We start from the raw sequence: 6,000 nt of genomic DNA, 5'->3' as shown, positions 1-6,000 counted from the left end.
TTTATCATTGCAAGTAACTGCTGCAACAGAAGACGTTAAAATCACTCTTTTGATAGATGAAACACTGGCACAAGACTGTAGCACATTCAGTGTTCCTTTCACTGCAAGATTCAATAGCTGTGCCTAAGAAATTAACAGTAAAAAAAGGAATGAAGTCGTTGTAATGTGGTTAATTCATCAGCTCCATTATGCTCTAACTCATACAAAATAAGTGAAGTCATTGCCTAAGAAATTGTTATCAATACCATTTTATATATAGTGTATGCATCACACTTTTGAGCCTATGCTAGTTCTAATGTTATCCAATTGTTGTCCTTTTTTGAACTTTTTCTGGATGACAGCTTATTTTACAGATATCGTTCATCCTGATTACTCTAAACACTTAATTAAGACTTGAAGTTCCTGCAAGTTACTTGAGGAAATCCACAAACACAGAATCATAGAAACAAAGACTTGCAAGATGCTCTTTGAATACTACCATTTTGTCGGCAACACCATATGGCTGCTGAGAAACAAGAATACTCACTCTCTTTACACTTGAGACTTCTAATACACAACAATTTTGTAACTGAGGAAGTCCTAATAAGCTTCAGTGCTAGCAGCAAGATAGCAACCAAAAACAATAGGGCATTGAATGCCAAACTGTTAAGAGGAAATGTATGACCAAGAACAATGACAACACGACTATAAAACAAGTTCAATAGACATATATTTGGTCTACCAGCCTACCAGCAAAGACCAAAGCTTCAAACAGACCACAAAATTCATCCAATCACACCTCCCACCTCTCAAATCTTTTCTATGCCATTTCATTAAATAATTGTAACAGCATGTATACCATATATGTAAATATAATTATTAGTACTATTACTAATTAATAAAGCTTGTTAATTGAGAGCCAGTAGTTCTTGCTTTGATTTTTGATAAAGAAAACCAAATAATTTCGAAGAACCCCTTTCAAGAATCGTTTTTTGTAGGTGCTTTAATGGGTTGTTCAGTTTAGCTTGGTTTCCAGCAAAATTTGAAGCTTTCTGGGAATTTTGAAGATTAAAATTTAATGCATTATCTCTTCACTCAGCTACATAGATAACCAACTAATGACTCTCCAGTTCCCACTCCACCCAGCACCACTTAACCCACTATTTCTCTCACCTGCAGCCACTCATAGCAACATCATACCATAATCACCTCCTTGCTCTCTTCCACTCCCTCCACCACCATCCAATTAGGCATCAGCTTTTGCCCCACCTAGTCCCAACCCAAAACTGCACATTGAATCTTGTCACCGTGAATCACATATGGAATTGGGTGATCAAGTCTACATCCCATGGTTGTACAAAAGTAACTTAAGCAATTGCAACTATAGATCAAATAGTTCTACCAGAAGAAGATGATTAAATCCTTGACTCAAACTACCAGAAGGAGATGCAAAAAAATATTTGGGGAAAAAATTTAGGGCAAATTAATTGGGAAAAAATTAGGGAAACAAGGAGAGACATGAGAGGACCTACCTGAGAGTTGCCGCAATAGTGCCAGCACCACACTCAGTATTAGGGCACTCCTTCCTGAGCCTCTGGACCCTTCCGAAGTCATCAACCTTGTAGAACTAGATGACGGCAAGCATGACCTTCTTCTTCTTGGGCTTGGTATAGGTCTTCTTCTTGCGCTTCTTGAAGCCACCACGGAGGCAGATGATGAGGTGGATCGTGGACTCCTTTTGGCTCCTTCCAGATGTTGTAGTCGGCTAGGGTACGACCATCCTCCAACTACTTGTCGACGAAGATGAGGCGCTGCTGGTCTGGGAGGATGCCTTCCTTGTCCTAGATTTTGGCCTTGACATTGTCGATGGTGTTGCAAGACTCCACCTGAAGGGTGATGGTCTTCGCCGTCAGGATTTTCACGAAGATCTGCATCTTTAACGACAACAACAGCTGCCGGCTGCCGCCTCTGCTGCTGCTCGGGTTTTGGGAAATGAATAACGGGGTTTCAGAATAAAGGGTTTAACTGAGGGATTGAGAGTGTGAGGAGTATAGAAATTGTTTGGACGTGGGGAGTAAGAGTGGTTCCTTTTCTTAGTGTATAGTACCCGCGCCATTTTTTTCATTTTTAGTTTGAACAAATTTTTGGTACTAGTCAATCAAGACAATCCAAGTCAACTTTTAGCTTCAATTTTTATTTAAATTTACTAATATATTTCTAATCACTACTTCTTAACATATTTATTCAAAATTATAATGGATGAAATTTTTTTGCTAAATTCAAACAATTGATATATGTACTCTTTCTCAAGTTTTAATAGTTTATATAGTTGTTATAACTAGAAACTTTCATTAATTTTTTATAGTTAAAGACCTATTATAATTTGAGTAACTATGACTAGTTTAATAAATCACCAAATTTAAAAAAATTAAATTAATATTGAGGCTCACATTTAAATAATTGCGTTGGAGATGTTCAAGTTAGTGATGATACTTTGTTGTCACTAACTACGCTATAGTTTTACTGACAAAAATTGGTCATCAGTAAATATAAACAGTGTGACGGCCCCACCTCCCCATGGGCGTACCTTAGGGTTTAGCGGACCGCCTGCCCAACTCTCGCCAGGACTCACTCACTCGCATCAATGAAAATAAGGTGCAACCATGATAATAAACGAAATAACGGTTCCCAAGATTGGAACATACGAATACATTCATTTCTATCTCAATCATCCATACAGTCCCAAATACATCAAAAGATTTAAGTTCTTAGTACATTCAACCCTAATCGAGCGACTAGCACGAGTACAATTACAAAATCCAAAAACAACTAGACTACGCTAGTCTGTACACGTCTCACGCCTCGCTCGTACCCCCTGTAAGGAAAACAAATGGCGTGGAATGAGCTAAAAGCCCAGTGAGGTTCCAAATAGCAAGTTAACCCTTATTTAAAAGTGCAAGTATCACGTAGCAAAGTAATGAGCATGAATAGTTCATAAAAGTGAGCGATAATACTTCAAGTAGCAAATCTCAAAGTGAGCGAGTGTAAAAGTTTTTCAAAAGAAACAATAATCCAATAAACAATAATCACTCCAAAGTATAAGGATACGGATGGCTCTCAGGAGCCAAATTCCCCTTTGCATCACCAGAGCTTGATCAAGTAATAGTTGACACTCCGTCAACCTTCAAGTAAGTAACCAATCCAGTAGAACACCACTTACACTACTCTCCGTCCACCATTCACACCCCCTACTGGGCCCAAAATTCTCAATAAATACGGGTGGTAATACTTGAGTATACCAATTAGTCGAGGAGATATCACTCCACTCGACAAAACGAAAGATCCATGGTTCGTTACCCAATCGACCAAGCCCTTGCCGGCTCGACTCGATTAACTAGCCAATGGGGTTTGGGGTCCCCAAAAAGTCGACGAGGTAACACTCCAATCGAATGAATTAAAATAAAAGTATGGAGACGGGAATGAGAGGCACTCCCACTCGGATAGAGTGTGGTACATGCTGCCGCTCCACACTTACAAATCAAGTACAAGTATATCAAGTTAATTGCAACAATAAACAAGTAGATATCATATTAGGGCAAGTGCGAAAAAGTACACCCTTGCCCGATCAACAAATCTCGTGTCATGTATTTTCATGGATCAAGTATTAAAACAAGTGTCCAGTTCAACCAGATATTTGGAAGCACTCACCAAAAGTCTAGTGCCTCTCAAAAAAAACACGTTCAGGTCCAACTCCTTGGTTGAAGTCCAAATCTGCGATAAAATATCATTTACGAATGTAAAACTTTCTAGAGTTCGAAACATAGGAGTTTCGCTTCAAGAAAATCAAGTAAATGCAACTCGTTTAAGTAATATTCAAGATACTTATCAAATTCTAAGAAATTCATGCTCGCTCTTAAGACTTTGTAACTTGGAAACAAGTATACTTTGAAATACCATTTAGGTCGACGAAATGGAGAAAAGTATATCTATTAGTCATAAATTTCATTTTTTCCAAAGGTACAAGGTCGGCCAAGTTCTAACTTATATACCTTGATAAAAGAAGGTGCAAATATCCTAGATGGTTCAAGTAGTAATCACTCGTAACCCTTACTCAAGTTGCAAGTATATTTCTCTAATTCTCGAGCGTAAATTTGGGCAGCATGCCCTTTGTATTTACCTAATTTTTCAGCCATTTACGGCTTCATTATTTTCCTCAATCAAACCCAAAGTTACACACAACGCAAACTCATTTAATTAGCCGTCCAGTAGGCTCAAGGTCATACAAGTACAAAATCAAGCTAGCAACATGTGCGGAAATGAGGTTTTGCAAAAGACAGATTTGACGTGTTTTTGCGTAACGGACACAACCGAGGCTACGCTTATCGGATTGAGGTAAAACTTATACTGTTTCGAAGCTAAGACAAAGGGCTACAATTTTTATGAAGATCACTTAGTCCAAATTCCAGTGTAACCCAGTCAAATTCTCAATTCACAGAACCAAATTGCAACTAATAGACCAGTTAACCGCACTACCTTTAAATGGCCATATCTCAAGCTACTAAAGTCCGTTTAAGGCGTTCTTAGAAGCGTTGAAAATCTAAGACAAATTTATAAAACTTTCATGTTTTGGTCAAAAGCTAGTTCAGTATGTATCCAGGTGAACAAATGCAACCAACTTGGTGTACTGTCGAAACTGTTCACTAACTTTACTCCTAGGGCAGTCAGGGTATTTTCGTCTTTTCACAGGCTACGTTGCTCCGATTGAGATGAAATTTTGTAGGCAACCATAAAATTTCATTCTATACAACTTTTATATTTTGTGCTAAGCCTAGTTCGGCCTCTAACATGATGAAATAGAACCAGACAGAACTGAAGCTAAGATTTCCAGAAATCTGGAATTTTTGTTATTTCAAGCTATAATTCATATTTTCACCTTGAAACTACCACTACTACTACCTTTACAAGATCATATACCACATATATGCATCATACAACACCAACCCACAAGAAACCCTAACTCAAAAGTCATTCCTCTAATCATCAAAATCACTTGAAACAAGCATCACAAACAGAATACCAACATTAATACCCAACTTAATCATGATTAATGGAAAAAGAATGGTTGATCAGCCATTATACCTCAAGACACAAGCTTGCAAGGATGATCCTTCACCTCTCCTTGAAATCTTTGGTTCCTTAAGCTTTCCAAGCTCCAAACTAGTGATTAATCTGTTTAGTTTTTCTTGTTTTCACTCAAATGGTTCAAACTCAAGATGGATTGAAGGTGTTTCTCTTGCTCTCTCTCTCTCTCTCTTAAGCTCGGCCAAAACAGAAAAAACATGGGGAAAAATGAGCTGAAATGGGATATAAGAAGACAAGACAAGAAGGTTTGGTTAAGGCCATAGGTGGCCGACACTTGGCACCACCAAAGCCATCCAAATTTCTCTTTCTTTTCCTTGCATTTTGGGCCACATGTTTCGGTTATAAGGCTGAGGATGAGGGGGATATTTTGCAAAAATATCAAGGGTATGTGGTGGTAAGGAAAGTGGTGGGTTCAATCGGTAGTGATAGATACCGTCGGTTCGAGCCGTTTTCCTTAAATCGCGTATACTAGGGTTTTAACTTATAATTCACTAACTTATTATTATCACTTCTAATCATATTCTTAATATCATCTAAAATTCACTCTAAATCACCAAATTTGATCCCCACTCTGTACCGGATAGTCACACTATGAAAAAAAAACGTGAAAACCCTAATTCACTCCAACTTGAAAACGAAAAGTGAAACCCTACTTTCTAGGTTCATTTGCACTTATTGTGGGGTGATGGAGTAGTAGGGCTATTATAAATGAATAATTTCCAAATAAAAGGGCATTTTTAAGGAAAACGTGAGGGGTTTTACAATTCCATAAATTGAATTTAGGGTTTCGGTTAAAATATGAGAAATTTGAGAAAACGGTCAGTCACAAGTGGAACTAGGGTTTTGATTAGACGTTTAGGGTTTCTAGTCTTTTAAAAT

Source organism: Coffea eugenioides, unplaced genomic scaffold, assembly GCF_003713205.1.
Source record: "Coffea eugenioides isolate CCC68of unplaced genomic scaffold, Ceug_1.0 ScVebR1_1722;HRSCAF=2624, whole genome shotgun sequence".
Taxonomy (NCBI): Eukaryota; Viridiplantae; Streptophyta; class Magnoliopsida; order Gentianales; family Rubiaceae; genus Coffea; species Coffea eugenioides.
The sequence above is the reverse complement of the archived record's forward strand: the minus strand, read 5'-3'. Positions refer to the sequence as shown.